The 15,972-nt window shown below is 35.2% G+C and overlaps 1 protein-coding gene across 2 annotated transcripts in view; it reads right to left on the bottom strand.

Moving 5' to 3' along the window:
- LOC143232736 (adenomatous polyposis coli protein-like) overlaps nucleotides 1-13,748 on the bottom strand; it is a 74,720-nt gene extending 60,972 nt beyond the window's left edge. For both annotated transcript variants that reach the window (XM_076468514.1, XM_076468517.1), the window contains exons 1-2: nucleotides 13,656-13,748; nucleotides 1,634-1,964 (exon numbers count right to left, since the gene is read on the bottom strand). The gene's annotated coding sequence lies outside the window, so the exon portion shown is untranslated. The remainder of the gene's footprint in view (nucleotides 1-1,633; nucleotides 1,965-13,655) is intronic.
- Nucleotides 13,749-15,972: the final 2,224 nt, after the last annotated feature.

The following is a 15,972-nucleotide window of genomic DNA, read 5'->3' as shown; positions in this document are numbered from 1 at the left end:
CCATGATCACTTGTACATTAATAAAAGTTTATTCATGACTGGACAACAGAAACACAGCATTAAGTGATGAGGAATGATGGAAGGGTCTGAGAGAGGTAAGAACATATCTGAAAAACATTTTACGGTGAGAAAAATGTCAACTTCAGAAATGCTACAATATGCCTCTCAACTGAACCTCCCACCCCTTCTCTGCACTTCAATGTATTTCTTTTACTGCCTCAAGAAAGAAACTTTAGGAAGGCATGAGTGCTAATAGGGTTTACTCTGCATGAAGGATGATTTACCTCCATATTGGTGAAAGGGCTGTTGTCTAATATTGATTATATAAATGTCTTGTGCAGTACAGAATGTTAAAGTTAAGGGTGGGAATTTAATTTGAGGTTTGGCACATGTGCAAAAATAGCTTGGGTAGCAGTTCAAGCAAATAACTGTTGGTTTTGTAGAGAGAAGTATATACCTGAAATACGTTTTCAGATTAGAAAGATCATTTTCAGAAATGTTACTTACAAAACCTCATCTTCATCAGTCTCTCCATATTCTTATCAGTGTGAGATATAGCAATCAGTGCTGTGGAATTTCTAGTCATCACTTTTCTCACATAAAAATGTATTTCAGATAGATACTCAGCTCTCACACACACACTTCCATCCTTCCTCATCATTTATGGTATGTTTCTTCTGCCCAGCTAAAAATGAGCTTTTATTAAACTAAAACTGTTCATACGGTTTACCATACATGAAAAATGCATCTCTCCTGTAGGTAAAAGGTCTACAGCCTAAAGCTAATTGCAACATCAACTTACACAGTATTCAATAATAAGTGTACAGATAGGAGTTATATATATGCAAAAACAGTTTGCTTGGGTTGAGAAAATATTTTATGTAGAAGAGTGAACAACGTTTCGACCTTCTTCGGTCATCGTCAGGTTTACGTAAAATATTTTCTCAACCCAAATGAGCCATTTTTGCATATATATTTCTCTGCAAGTGGGTTTTCTCAACATCACAGATGGGAGTTATGTTAAAGTTTTGACAACATGCACAAAAAATATTTTAGACAGATGCATGTTTGATAACTACAATTTTTGTGAAGAACTGAATAGTTTTTTTAAATAGGTTATTCATAAATGCTATTTCTTTTTGCTAATTTACGACACCTTTCAACAAAACAAAATTTAAATGGCTCTTACAACTCTAGAATGCCTGCATAAGGAAAAAGGTTGTCCTTTAAGTTTTGTAGAAGTACAATAACTATACCATTTCCTAATCTTCATGGATTATCTACTGCACTGGAAAACTGCAGAGAAACATCAGTATAACTTTGGATTTTGCATTAATCTAGTCAATTTTAAAATGTTTTTATTTTGTATACTATTCACCTTCAGGAAAACTGCAATCATGATAAAATTCTTAAAAATGTCTTGCACTCAGTTATGAACGGTATCTTTATAAAGGATGAATATGCATGATTATATATTTGAAACATGTGAAGTCAACTTGTTTATGTCTCTTGACATATTGTAATACTTGTATTAAAATTCTTTGCAGAACTAAAAACATTTCATATTAATATAGTTTTATAACTTTTGCACAAACTGGTTGTATAAAAGTTTCAATATCTACATTCAGCTCACCTATAAGACCACTTCTCTGTTCTTGAGAAATTTGGAGGGATGTAGGATGCTTGTAACTGCACTCAACATTTTGTGGTTGCTGGTTTCTCCCAGTTTCTGGTATCTTCCTTTGGGACTGTTCACAGGTTTTCACTTGCTCCTGAGAAAGAACATCAGCTCTCTCATCCTCCAAACATACCCTTGAATTAGATCCATCACAAACACTCATAAATTCACAAGACACTGATCCTTCACATAATTCACCATTGACTGATGAATTCTGGTGATGTGCTAAACCTATTCTTGTTTTATTTTCAGCCATCCTTACGTATCTTCAAGTGGTGAAAGTCTCCTGTGAAAATGTAAATTAATAGTTCAAAATGATAATTGAAAAACATAGTGAAAAAAAGGGAGAAGTTGTCAAGTTTTATGGATTTAGCTGTCAACATATTTTTGCAAAAGAAACAAACTCAAAATGCACTGGCAATAATCAAAATCAATGCACTTCCATTACCAACACTAATATGTTATCAGTCTACTCTACCTGTGCACTGTCTCATTTCTTTATTAAGGTCCCAAACACACACCTGTAAAATATTCTGCTCACCTGCCTAAACAAAAAATACATCATGTGATCACTTGAGCCATACAAATGTGAGGAAGTTGGTAAGGACAAGAAGCTTTTCAACTTTAAAACAAGCACGAAAATGAACACATGGCTGGCAGAAGCATCTGTTTAAGACCACTTTCTGCTGCCTCTTCAAATGACATTCCTAATCAATTCATCAATGGATATTAAAACAGAAATACTAGGAAAAACCCATGGTGGTTGTTAATTGATGATGACTGGCCTAGATAAAATATAATTTGACAAGCTTTTAAAGTACAATATCCCAGGTATTCAATTCCTTCAATACTAGTCTAAGTCTAATCACATCATGTGCAACACAATAAAAATATTATACAGCAGCTGATAGCCTGTCCAAAAGGTATGCTCATCACAAATGCAAAGGTCATGGTCACTGTGTAAATTGTGCTCAGTAAAGATCTATAATTGTGTGATACGATCTGATAACATTTTACCACTTTTCCATATATAGAAAGTAGAGGTAAAATCTGACTGAAAACATACAAGTTACTTGATCCTGCTTATGTTCTGAGAAAGCAATTTGTTGGATTTGGTGAAGTGTGTGTGAAATTTTAATCTTCCTCAGTCAGTTTAATAACTTGATCTCATACAAACACAGACTTTAGTTTCAGCCTCATGTTTACTAAATGCACAAAATCCTCAATGAATTGGCTACAACTGAACAAACAACCCTACACAATCACAAAGGAACAGACATCAAACTGCATTCCAACTGCACAACTCCTTCAGTAGTCAGGATTCAACTAGTTCTAAAATAAGAAATAAACATACTATTATAAGGCAAATGATAATGAGCAAAAAAATGCTTCTCAAATAAAATCATGCTAAATTTACAATACCAACTGTAGAATAAGAATAGCTAAACATGAGTAATATAGTCTGACGAGTTGCATTTCAATTTTTTGTTTTCTGTACTAACAATACATCCAACAAGAAAACCACACAAGAAACATGGATCCTACTTGTTATATTATAACAATACAACTTGCTGGAAGTGATTTTAATTTTCTATAAGCAGCAGAGCACAAGGTATCAGTCCATACAAACATTTTAGGATTAACCATGAAATCCACATCTAACAAATATAAACCATAATTCTCAATAAATTGGATACAATAAAATAATACCCCTTTCACAAAGTTACAATCTATGTCACACAAGTCCACCAATTATAACTGGAAAAGGTGGCCCAGCTCAATATCAATGTCTTAATAAAATGGATTAGTCAGTGTAGGCTCCTAAACAAAAAACCTGTTAAATTGCCCAAAAGATTAGGAAAATATTAAATGTTTCATTTTTGTTCTGTCTTAAAGTGTGGAATAGTATTAATAAAATTAACTTTTAAATTGTTCAAGAAACTTTTGTGGATAGGAAGTTTTACATAATAATTCCAAGGTAGAAAAAGGTATATTAACCCTTTCATGATGCGTTCGGTATAATGAAACAGGAGTTTGTATATACATTTGCAAATGTTTAGTATTTATACTATAAATAATGATGCAGTATGTGTACTTTCATAACATGTGTAGGCCCTTAGTAAAAACTGCAAGTGTTTTATACACAAAAAATCATTTCTTTATGAAATATTTTTACTAAATATTTGTTTGTGGAAATATGTCTGTTTTGATACTGGTATGAGTGCAAAGTGATTTTCACATTACGATCAAAAAACTATTCTTAGTCCTTCAAACCTTGAATATTATTGGTGATCTCTCAAACCTCCTAGACACATTTCAAGAATTTGTTTTCAGTAACACTATTTTGTCTGTTATTTTCTCTACTCCATGTGGGATCTGTCAATTTGACAACCTTGTAACCATCATAAAAACTTAAGAAATACAATTATGCTTTTTTTAGTTCCAGTACGATGATGGATTATTACACAAAAATACAAATGTTTAGTCTAAGGAGCTTAAGTATCATGAGGTTATACATTTATTATATTGACATTTCCATCATTCCTAGTTAACAATACATAACTTTCATTGATGCAGCACTCATGCACTCATTTTACAATATCCAATAACATGAAACTGACCATTAGTCTTCACAAAGTGATCTGTCTTGGCCAAGTTTTAATGGAGTAGTAGTATTTTGTGAAATACAGACACATTTCGGTTATCATACATTATATGTATATAGATTATTACTATTTAGAAATAAGTTATTAAACTTATTTTTCTTAAAATGTAGAAAAGTAACTATAGAAATAAAGTAAACAATCATCTCTTCTAGCTATAACCTTTGAACTCGGTTGCTGCTTGATTAAGTTGCAAAGCCTTTCAAAATTTTGCATATGGAAGTTAAGGTTGGTTGATTTAGTGTTTTATGGCACAAAGCAGCTAGGCTATCTGCACCAAACATCCGGTTAAAAGTTAAAGTAGATTTAGTAAAATTCATAAAAAAAATTAAGGTGAAACAAAACAAAGTTTAAAAAAACAAATATCATAAAACCAATGTTTACATCTAGTCTACGATGTTAAGAGAAAAACTACAGCAATACAAGTTGTAAAGGATTTTCTGTAGCTTAATTGTAATTATCATAACTCGTAATGAAGACTAACAGGTAAGTACAAAAACCACCAGTCACCTGAAGTTGGCCTTTCCAGTCCTGGTTCTGAGTTATTTGATATCATGGCCATTTTCAAAAGTAATAAAAGTTTTAAAAGATTTGTAGCAAAATTTAATAACCTGCCAGGATGACTAACAGATAGTTCAAACAGCAGCGTTAGTCACCTGAAATTTGCTTTTCCAGTCTTTATTTTGAGTTATTTAACATTACAGCCATTCTCTAATTTCAAATTAAACTAGATGGACTTTGATTCTTAAAAGGGAATCACATTAAAAAAGGTCTAATGTATAAACTTAAAAAACTAAATAGCATTAAAAAGATAAATGACCTTTAAAAAAATTAAATACATTTTCAAGGTGGACAGTGTCATCATTACCGATAACACTTTCCAACATTATGGACAAACCTTAGGACAGAACATGTTTAAAATAGTGCTGTCGTTGAGAGTCATAACAATGGCAAGAAAGTAAAATGTGGCTTATTGTGATCTGAGTGTTACCCAGACAACACACTGGTGCATCAGCTCCAAATAAAAGAAAATGACGAGTTAAAAAACTGTGACCAATGCATAGTCTAATTAGAAAAACTTCCTCTTTCTGATCCTTACAAAAGCTAGACAGCCAAAGTCCTATATAGGGTTTTATTTGGGAAAGCTTGTTTTCACATTGCTCACTCCAAGTCAACTAGCAGCTGCCATCGATCCAAACCTTGAATACAGGACCATAGTCCATGTGTGGAACAGGCAAAGCAGTGACAGTGCCAGAGCAGAAAGATTTAGCTGCAGTGTCAGCAAGCTCATTCCCCTGAATACCAACAAGGCTCGATATCCAGAAAAACTGGATAAGAGTAGAGAAATGGGCCAGTAGAGAACTGAGCAAGTCAGTATAAATAGTGCAGTTTGAGTACCATTTAGTGATTAGAAAATCTAACATCTAAGCATGCTCTCTACATTCCTGTACTCAGTTACACAACCACCTTCAAACATGTGGTCAGCTATCGGTCAGTTACCTCTTTCTTTCTTTGTGAACCCGACAATAACTGAAGGTCGAAATATTGTTTGCTCCTCTACATAAAAAGAATTTCTCAACCCAAACCAGCCATTTTTATGTATATATTTTGAGTAACACTTAGCTTCTATGTGATCCAGGGCAAGAAAACTGCCATACAGTTCAGCAGTGAACACAGAAGCTATAGAGGGGATTTTGCACACAACCCCCAAACTACAACAAACCATGGCAGAGCCCACTCAGTCACCTGATTTCAAACCATCTGAATAAATAGGAATGGAAGGATGGTTCAAAAGATGTTCAGGAAATAGCAGACAGTATTTTCAATCGGGAGTGTCTGCTTTTCTCAGATGACTTAAAGAAAGGTTACATTTGGGGACTGTAATAAGCCATGGTGGGATGGGCTGACAAGTGGATACAGCAATGTTATCCAAGAACAGACCTAATTCATCCAACTGCACCTAGATACGAAGGCCAAAAGGAGCAATGGCAGATTGTCAGTTCTGAGAAAGTATGAACCACTGAAGAAAACACAACCCCAGGTGGGATGCTTTGGTAAGGAACGAAGTTTTGAAGCATATAGTAAAGACAATTGCAAGTGGCAGGAGGTGCAAAAAAGGTTCATGAAACTCTGCGTATAAGCTCTGAACTGGGGAAGTGCAGAAAGCCCTGGTGCAGAGTCAAAGTCCTTGATGATGAATGGAGTCCAGTATCTTTAAGGCCGAAAGTCTGGCACAGCCATAGACCAGTGATCTATAGTCGAGTTTCAATCGAATATGAGCACAATATATCTTTAGCGTAGAAGATCGATCCACTCCCCAAGTGGTGGAAGAGAGGATACAGAGGATGTTCAGTGCTCTTGTACATTTGACCTGTAGCTGCTTGATGTGTGGTAAAAAGGTCAGCTTATGGTCAAAGATAAGCCACAAGATCTTTGTCTCAGGGACCACAGACAGCACAACTTCACCAATACGTAATTCAGAATCAGGGTGAATACCTCATTGGCGGCAAAAGTGCATGCAAATGGTTTTAGAGAGAGAAAAGTTAAAGCCATTTGCTGTTGTCTACTTCAGTAAACAATTGAGGGCAGTCTATAGATGCCACTCAATATACCTCATGTTCGATGACTGACGAGATGTGAAAGTTGTCGACATAGTGTTTGCTACAGTAAGAGAGAGTTGTTCAGTTATGGCATTAATCTTTATACTGAAAAGTGTGACACTTGGAATACAACCCTGAGGGACTCCAAGTTCATTTCTACAGGAATGGGAAAGTGTTAAACCCACATGAACTTAGAATCTCCTGTGCATTAAAAATTTATTAATAAGAATGGGCAAATGGCCATGTAACCTACATTTATGGTGGTTTTGCAAAATGTCATAACTATGTTGAATCATAAGCCTTCTCCATGTGAAAGAATATTGATACAAGATGTTGTCATTTGAGAAAGTCTTCTCTGATTAACGTTTCAAGTTGAATTAGGTGGTCCATGGTAGAGCCCTGTCATTGGAACCCACACTGGGTGGGCAAGAGGAGGTTGTTTGATTTGACAAACCAAACAAGATGAGTATTAACCACCCTCGCTAAGGTCTTACAGAAGCAGCTCATCAAAGCAATTGAACAATAATTTGAAGGAATCTTGGGATCCTTCCCAAGCTGAGAGAAAGGTAGGACAATAGCCTGGGGACAGGCATCAAGAAAAACATTCTCCTGACAGATCCAGTTAAAAACAATCAGAAGAATAACAAGAGAAGCAGGAGATATGTAGTGCAACATATAGTGTACATCATCAGGTCCAACCGATGTACTGCCAGACCGATGAAGGGCCAGTTTGAGTTCCACCAATGTAAGGGGATGATTACAGTCACAGAGACAATCAGCTCAAAAGGAAGAGGTAATTGCTCTGCCCGAGTCTTGATGGCTGAAAAGGTGGAAGAAGAGGCAGAAGTGCTAGATACCCAGCAAAAGCTTTCATCTAGAAAATTGGTAATGCTCTGGGTATCAGCTACTTCCTGGCCATCAGAGAGCAAGATCGAGAGGGGGACAATTATATTGCCCACTGAACTTATTAATCTTGTCACATATGACTTTGAAAGTGGTGATAGAAGATATGCCAGTTGTAAACTTAATCCAAGATTCCTTCTGGCTTTGACATCTTACCCACCGAGCATGTGCACGGGCCAGCTGGAAAGTGATGCAGTTCAAAAATGTGGGATATCTACGGAAAGTATCCCAGACCCGTTTTTAAGCCTTTCGTGCCATGTGGCAGACACAATTCCACCACGGACGAGGATATAGTGGAAAACAGGTCAATGTTTTAGGAATACATTGAGAAGCTGCTTGTATAATACAGTCAGTTACTGCTGCCACACAGCTGTCTATTGACAGCTTACAGATGATAGCAGGATCAATTTCTGTGAGAGCAGTGAAAGAGGGACAGTTTGCTTGATCCAGCTTCCACCTGGGCACGCAGGTCGGGTGGCACTGACCACAGCCAGACTCTCTCAAAATTATAGGAGAATGATCACTGCCTAATGGATTATTGTCAACCCTCTGTGAAGAATGAGAGAATAATGAAGGGGAGCAAATTGAGAGATCAATTGCAGTAAAGGACTGACCAGGTTCATGGAAATAAGTAGAAGAACCAGTACTAAAAAGAAAGGTTGTGATCAGAGAGCATAAGCTCTAAAGAGCTACCCCTCCTGCCAATATCAGCACTTCCCCAGAGGGGATGATGTCCATTAAAGTCTCCCAGGATGAAAAAGGAGACAGCAACTGTTCAATGACAGCATCAAGGTCTAATTGATCATATGTATCTCCAGACAACACGTAGAGAGAACAGACAGTGATGGTATGACCCAAGGAAACAAGGATGACTATGGCCTCCAAGGGTGTGTCGAGTGGCAAAGACAGGGTGGGCACATGCTGATCAACCAACAGTGCCACCCCTCCATACACTCGTCTATCTCACAGCCTGTCATTTTTGTACAAAGAAAACTGCTGAAATGTGACTGTATTGGCAGGTTTCAGAAATGTTTTCTGTAAGGAAAGCCATACAAGATGATAGGAAGTAATCAGTGTTTTGATGTCATCCAGATTAGAACGTAAACTTCGACAGTTCCATTGTATCAGGGTGGCCATTTTTATTTGTGTAAGCAAATTGGGTAGAAAACCCTTCTGTTTATGACCACATCTTTTTTCCTTACTGTCCTGATTCAAGGGAGGTCTATCAACCTCCATGGATCCTGCCCTGGGTCAATTGGGCAGGTCTTTGTTATTGGAATGGGATTCCAATGACTGAGGACATGAACGAATGATTGTTTTGCATCTTGGGGTGGGAGAAAAATATGGATCTGTGGAAATGCCTGTAACTGGAACCAAAGGATGGGGATCTTGGAGTTTGTTGGAATGTTTGTAAGAGACAGAGAGAGGTGTTGAAGTTGATTCATTAACGTTTTTAACCATGGAGGTCAAAAGACTTTTCATTTGTTTGGAGAATGATTTTTTTGGAGGCACAGAGAGATCTGTCTGCACTCCCACTGTAGTTGTGGAATGAAGTGCAGCAGCATATGTCCGAGATCTAGTGGTGGACAGCAATTTCCGAGCCTCAGGATAACTAATGTTATGAGTCCTTTTCAAATGCTGCACCTCTTTTTCATCCAACCATTTAGGGCAAGAACGAAAGTAGGATGAGTGACAGCCATTGCAATTGATGCAATGAGTGTCAGTTTCACACTCATAGTCCTTGCCACCTCAACAAGAACATGTCAAGGAACCACGACGTGATGTCTTTGAGTGGCCAAACCTCTGACATTGGAAACATCGGAGAGGGTTTGGAATGTATGGCCGTACTCTGCAATTAAGATAACCTGTTTTGATTGTGGCAGGCAGACATAGTGATGTAAATGTGAGAATGAGGACATTGGTCTGCATCACAATTCTATCTTTGCAAGTGGAGATAAACCTCACTGCAGAAACTACTTGGGTAAAGAAACCAGTGAGAATCTGACTCACTGAGGGATGTTCTTCAAATCCCTCTCAACAATAACTCCTTGAGATGAATTCACAGTAGCATGAGGTGTAACCTCAATTGGTATATCCCCAATTGCCTTTGAATGCAAGAGGAGTTCACTGTGTTAAGATGTGGATGTTTCCACCAATATTGAACTGAAGCATATATTATGCAAATCAATCTAAAAGCAAGCATGTGTTCAAATCAACAACCAACCAAATTTTATCAGACTGGCACCTCACTGTGTTACATTGTCCTCAAGCAGTGAAAACACACAAAAGTGAAGCATTATTGGAAGATGTTATTCAGTCATAGCTGCAATGATGTTTAAAGGATGACAACGGAATGAAGACAGTATTCCATCGAGAAAGAAACAGCTATACAATAAAGACAGTGGAAGATAAATATATGAGGTAGAGGAAATATGCCTAACAGAATAGCTTCCTTCTATGAACAAAATGTGAGACTTCAGGAAAAAGAGAAGATGCCCAATCACAGAGTCCACACCTGAATCAAAGACTGGAAAATCTCCAAAAGCAAACAGATGGAGAAAAGTCATATGAAAGTTACAAAGATAATGGTAATTTAGATGAACCTGTGAAAGGACAGAGTCCTTCCCATAGTATCCCCTCTCAAAGAAAAACCCCTTGGGGATCAGAAGAGCACCTCAGTAAAGGGATACATGTTGGACAAGTACTGTGGGCTGTAAAGATAAGACAAAGGTATGAAAACAGAAGTGAGAAAATAGATAGAATTATCAGGAACAGCACCCCACATAATTTAAGCTGACTCCAACTGCTATTAGTTTCCCATTAGTCAAAGAATAAAGATTAAAATTCCATGGAGAATGAAGCAGGCTAATATCAGACCTCAACTGAAAAATAAAATGCTCAGCATGAACCCTGGTGCCAGGGGAAAGAAAGAAAATAAGGTTCTTTAATGATGGATGTCATGTTAAAAAAGAAACAGTATAATGTGAAAACTTCGAAAACAAGAAAATGGCAATCACCTGAAAGAGTTTATATAAAAAAGGCAAAGCAAGAACTAATAGATATCATAGGAGATGAATGGGAGAACACAGCAAAGGTAGGAGGAGGAAAAAAAAAGAAACTGTCAAAATCCTCCTCATCATGAACAGGTCCAAAATAATGTAAAAGTGCTGTCAGGTGAAAAAGAACAGCTCATAATTATCAATTTCCTAAAGAATGTTAGCCATAAAATTCTCAGTTAAGAACCCCAGATCTGAAGGCAGTAATGACATTTGAAGTAGAAGTAATAGCATAATTTGTAAAACAAAAACTTTAGAATTCATCTTAAGCTGTGAAGAAGTTCACAAAAAATGAAAGACTGAACACATGAAAGGAGCACATAAAAGATTTACATGATACTGGTTTGACTCCATGACAAACTGCTGCAGACTTGAAATATTCCCCCAAAACTGTCAAGTACACCATATATTATGAGACCAAGATAAATAAATTTAAAAATAGAAAATTCAGTGATACTAATATTAAGTATCTTTATTTATGCAGCCTTCAGGAGAGAAGGAAGACTGCCACTTATCTCATGCATGAGATAAATGACCTTGCACCAAATGATAGAAAAGTGTCCAAATCTCCAGTTCCAAGATGATTTAATGAGTATGGAATATTTGGTGATGCAGCAGTTACAAAACCTTTACTTTGGTTTCCAAATATTGTGAAGAGGCTAAAGTTTGCTAAAAAGCACAAAACTGGGCTGTTGAAGATTGGAAAAAAGTGTTATGCGTAGGTGAGTCCAAGTATGAAAAATCTGGTTCAAAGCTTAGGTTGTACATCCAGCAGAAGAAAAGTGAAAGAGACTTACTTCAATGCATAGTACCTACCATGAAGCATGGAGGCAGTGTGATAGTTTGTGGATGATTTTCTGATGAAGTAACAATAAATATTTGCAAAATAGATGAAATAATAGACAGTTCAAGTATCACCAAATACTGATCTGTCATGGTATACTTAGAAGTTTATGTATGGTTGGGTAAAGGTTTCTATTACCATGAAGAAACTGACCCCAAACATTCACCCAACCTACACAGAAATTATGTAGCTGAGAAAGAAGCTGCTGAAGTCCTTCAAATGATGCAATGGCACCCACAGAGTCCAGACCTCAACCCAATAGAGCAGATCTGGGATTTGATAGATCAAAACTTATATCAAAAGTTACTTGATATTGCCACTATTCTGTATGCCTGTATCCAGTGAGTCTCCAATATTCCTGCACACAATTGTCAATTAATGTCATGACAAAGTATGAATCACTGTTTTTAATATCAGCTCCATTTGAGTTGGGTGCAGTATGCGACAGCCAACACAAGTGTTTACTGTAGTTGCTTCTCATGCTTTCAACATTCTTAACACTAGCAGAATTATCTTCATACAAGTTTAACAAATACTGAAAAAGGAACTAGAGTTTCTGAGTACTTTCATGTGATTTTAGTCTGGTATTTTTCTACCTTTTTTTCAGCAAAATTAACCCAGAATTCAAACTTCATTTTAAAGTAACATACATCAAAGAACAATGTGATAGCACTTCTATGAATGCCACTTCTTAACCACTTCCTCAAAGTTCATGTATTTGTAACATTCCTGATCAGAAAGAGTTTGTGAACAGTTTCAACTTTCATGTGGTTTCTTCAGCAGCACCAATAAGAACTTCAATAGTTTTTATAAGTAAGCAAATTAGTGGAAAATTTCCAAATGTTTTGTTCAGTTGTGTGATTGTCTAGAGGAGAGCAGAATGTGATTCTATGTTGTTCTTGTGTTCTTCTCAATGTCTTTGATCATGTCCTCCAGTGAGACCAGCTGAATTGATTGGTTACTGGATAGGGCAACAAAGAGGCCTAACTCTGCTCTTATATTTTAGATGTAACTCAAGCCATGCATTAAAGGAACTATTTCCTATGTTAGATAATTCTTTCTTCTTTGTTTAAACCTGATATAAGCAAATTAAAATTAATATTATATTTTTCTCTGAAAAAATAATAGAATGCTAAAGTATGTTTAAATCACAAGTGACCAAATTTCATTTTTTTTTAATTCAAGTATTTGAAAAACTGTGATTAGGAGTGGTGTCATAAACAAATCACCAGTTTGATATTTTTTGACACTATTTCAAACTCTAACCCTCCCATAAAATTTTCTGGTAATTTTTTGAGTTATGAAGGGCAAAATCCAATGTTATAAGAAAGTTCAAAAACATGAAACATGGTAAATAATATTGACAGGGTGGAGACACAGATTTCAATCATTTCTAAAGTTGGTGGAAGATTTAGGGTTAATACTAAACTAACTCAATTATTTGTAGCCTATTATGATAGTTAATTCAGTCTAGCTGCGTCTCACTTTTCTTCTTGATAATATTCAACTGAGAGTATAAAATTATATTACGTATCTACAATGAAATTGAACGTGAAACCTAGCAATAACATTTAAACATATGCTTTAAACTTATTACTTAATAAGCTTCATATTTTATGCTTACGACTCAAACCGCATGTTAATTTTAAAACTTTTTAACACAAACGGTTGACAATTTTGAGTTTTGCCCTTACTCTTAAAAATTTTAATATTACTATTAATAGCTTAACTGTTGGTGATACGAGTGTTGATGTTGTGTAGATAAGTTTACTGTCCTTTTTAGATTTTGTAAAAATTAAAAAACTGATACTGATAATCATATTGTGTTTCGAGACTTTTTATAATGAAACTTTCGTTAAAATACATATTGCAGTAAATATATGACATGAATATTTTAAAATTGCACCTTACCTGCTTTCCAGTTCACATTTTTACCACAATAATTACCAACATACTCGCACTTCTAAAGCTGAACTTAAGCCTACTCCAAAAAATCTTAACTATGGTAATAAAAAGCCCCCTCTGTCAAACTTATTACGTAGCTATATGTTGCATGCAGATAAATGAATAAGTATAAATTTGTCAAATAATGAAAATATATAAAATAAACAAACTGATTCATAAATTTCAAAAATAAAATATAAACAAAAGGTGTCGAATAACTTGGCCAATAGGCAACAAAAAGTCGTTAATCGTTGTTTAAGACCCATAAAGTTAAATTAATATGTGGAACAAAAAGGTCGTTATAAGTTTATTCTTTTATCACTAATACTTCTATATTGAGTTCAACCATGAAAACACGATGTTTTTTTATAACGGTTGCCATGGAACCACAGTTGGGTGACTTTTATGCAGTTTGTTTTGTCGTTAAGCTCAAATCTACACAATGGGTTAGCGGTAAGTTTGCTGTCTTACAACGCTAAAATACGGGATTCGATCCCCCTTATTGGGCAGAGCATAGGAAGCTTATTGAGTATTTATGCAATAACAGAAACAAACAAAAGACTATACAAAAATTAGACTCAAAATTACAAGAACGATTCATTTATTCATTTAATATCATTTTAATTAAAATTTTCATAAATAAGCAGACGTTTTTAACCTCCCGAATATTTTCTTATTTTTTCTTGAGGTCCTCCACTGGGACAGTGGTAAGTCTACAGATTTACAACGCTAAAAATCAGAGGTTCCAAACCGAGTTTTCTTCTTACCTATTGTCATTGATACTTATTTGCATTTCTTTTTATATATATATATATATACTGAAGGCTTTTAATAAGTATCAATAAGCAAATATATTGCTGTATTTAATGTTCTATAGTTTTCCTCAAAGGTACAAAGTTTTTAATAAACCCTGAATAAGTATAAGAAGAATAGAGACTGAAACACCATGCATTACCTTACATGTAATAATAATTTTAATCTAACATGGTGTAGTAGCATATTATGTATTCATTTATGAATTGCTTAACTCCTTTTATTACACTGCGCTAACGAAATGGATGCTTGAACGGAAGTTCTACGAAACATATATAAGTCTTGAAGAATATAATTTAATAAATCAGATTAAATTGGGTTGAATAAATGTAATTTCATTAAGCTACTGATTTGTTTTTATTTTTCAGTAAATAATTTCAAATCAAGGAATGTTAATCACTTGTTTGAGAGAAATTAGAGTATTTGTCTTCTTGACTGATAAGGTTGATTTAAAATTATTCTCACTTTATTTATTATTATATTTTGTTTATGGCTAAAATGTTTCTCGTTATAAGTCAGTTTCAATCATGAACTGATGAGTTTTCCCAAATTCTGGGTACATAGACGATCACTGTACGAAGTAAGTTCTGGGTTGTTTCGATAAAGGGAAGAGCATCACAACATATCTTCAACAAATAAATGGTTTGTATTTGATGCTAAACTTATTCCACGCACAGTTAACCATGAAACAAAAACTTTCGATGGAAATTTGTAGTTTGTATGCTTTTAAAATATTACCTATTTAATTAACTGTTTGTATTTTAACCAAGGCAGTTTGAAATGCATACGAGTCTCATACATATTTTGTTCATCCATTAAGCTGCCTTGTTGTGTCTCCATATCCTTGGGTCTAATCCAATAAACGGCTACAACTGTAACATACGGTCAGATCATATCGTAAATTTCATATTGTCACTAAATTTAAATTAGAACATAGTAAATAGAACTGAGCAAATTTTGTTGGAGTTTTAGTTCAGAATCTGGTAAACTCAAACTAGGTCATGTACTAGTTCAACCTAGATGTTATTCTTTGTGGTTTGAGATAGTCAAGGATGTTATTTGTTATTTCATGGTATAGTTGTACAGTATTGAAACCTCACCTTGAGTAAGAGCTTGAGTTTTGCTGCCAAATAGAAAAAAAAAGAAGAAAATTCTGCATTCTTCTCATTGAATTTTTATGACTGGTCAACTTAACTTAAATTCTGAAGGGTTCAAGACGTGATGTGAAATCTGATCAGCATCTTTCTTTCTTTTGGTCTCGCCACCGATTTTTTGTCGAATATGTAAATAACTTTTGGCTTCTCATTTAATAATCCAACCACTTTTCTTTTATTAGCTTATCGTTAATTTAAATATAGATTTGAGTGTTATTTAAGTTCAAACACTTCCATTTGCCCCTGTGGTTGTTTGAGTTGTTTAAAAGGTGGCTTATTAACAAGCACTGGTAGAACACTCGCCTGGTGTATTAGAA

The sequence above is a fragment of the Tachypleus tridentatus genome, chromosome 11, assembly GCF_004210375.1.
Source record: "Tachypleus tridentatus isolate NWPU-2018 chromosome 11, ASM421037v1, whole genome shotgun sequence".
NCBI classification, from domain to species: Eukaryota; Metazoa; Arthropoda; class Merostomata; order Xiphosura; family Limulidae; genus Tachypleus; species Tachypleus tridentatus.
Note: the sequence above shows the minus strand (reverse complement) of the source record. Positions and strands in the feature narration are given on the sequence as shown.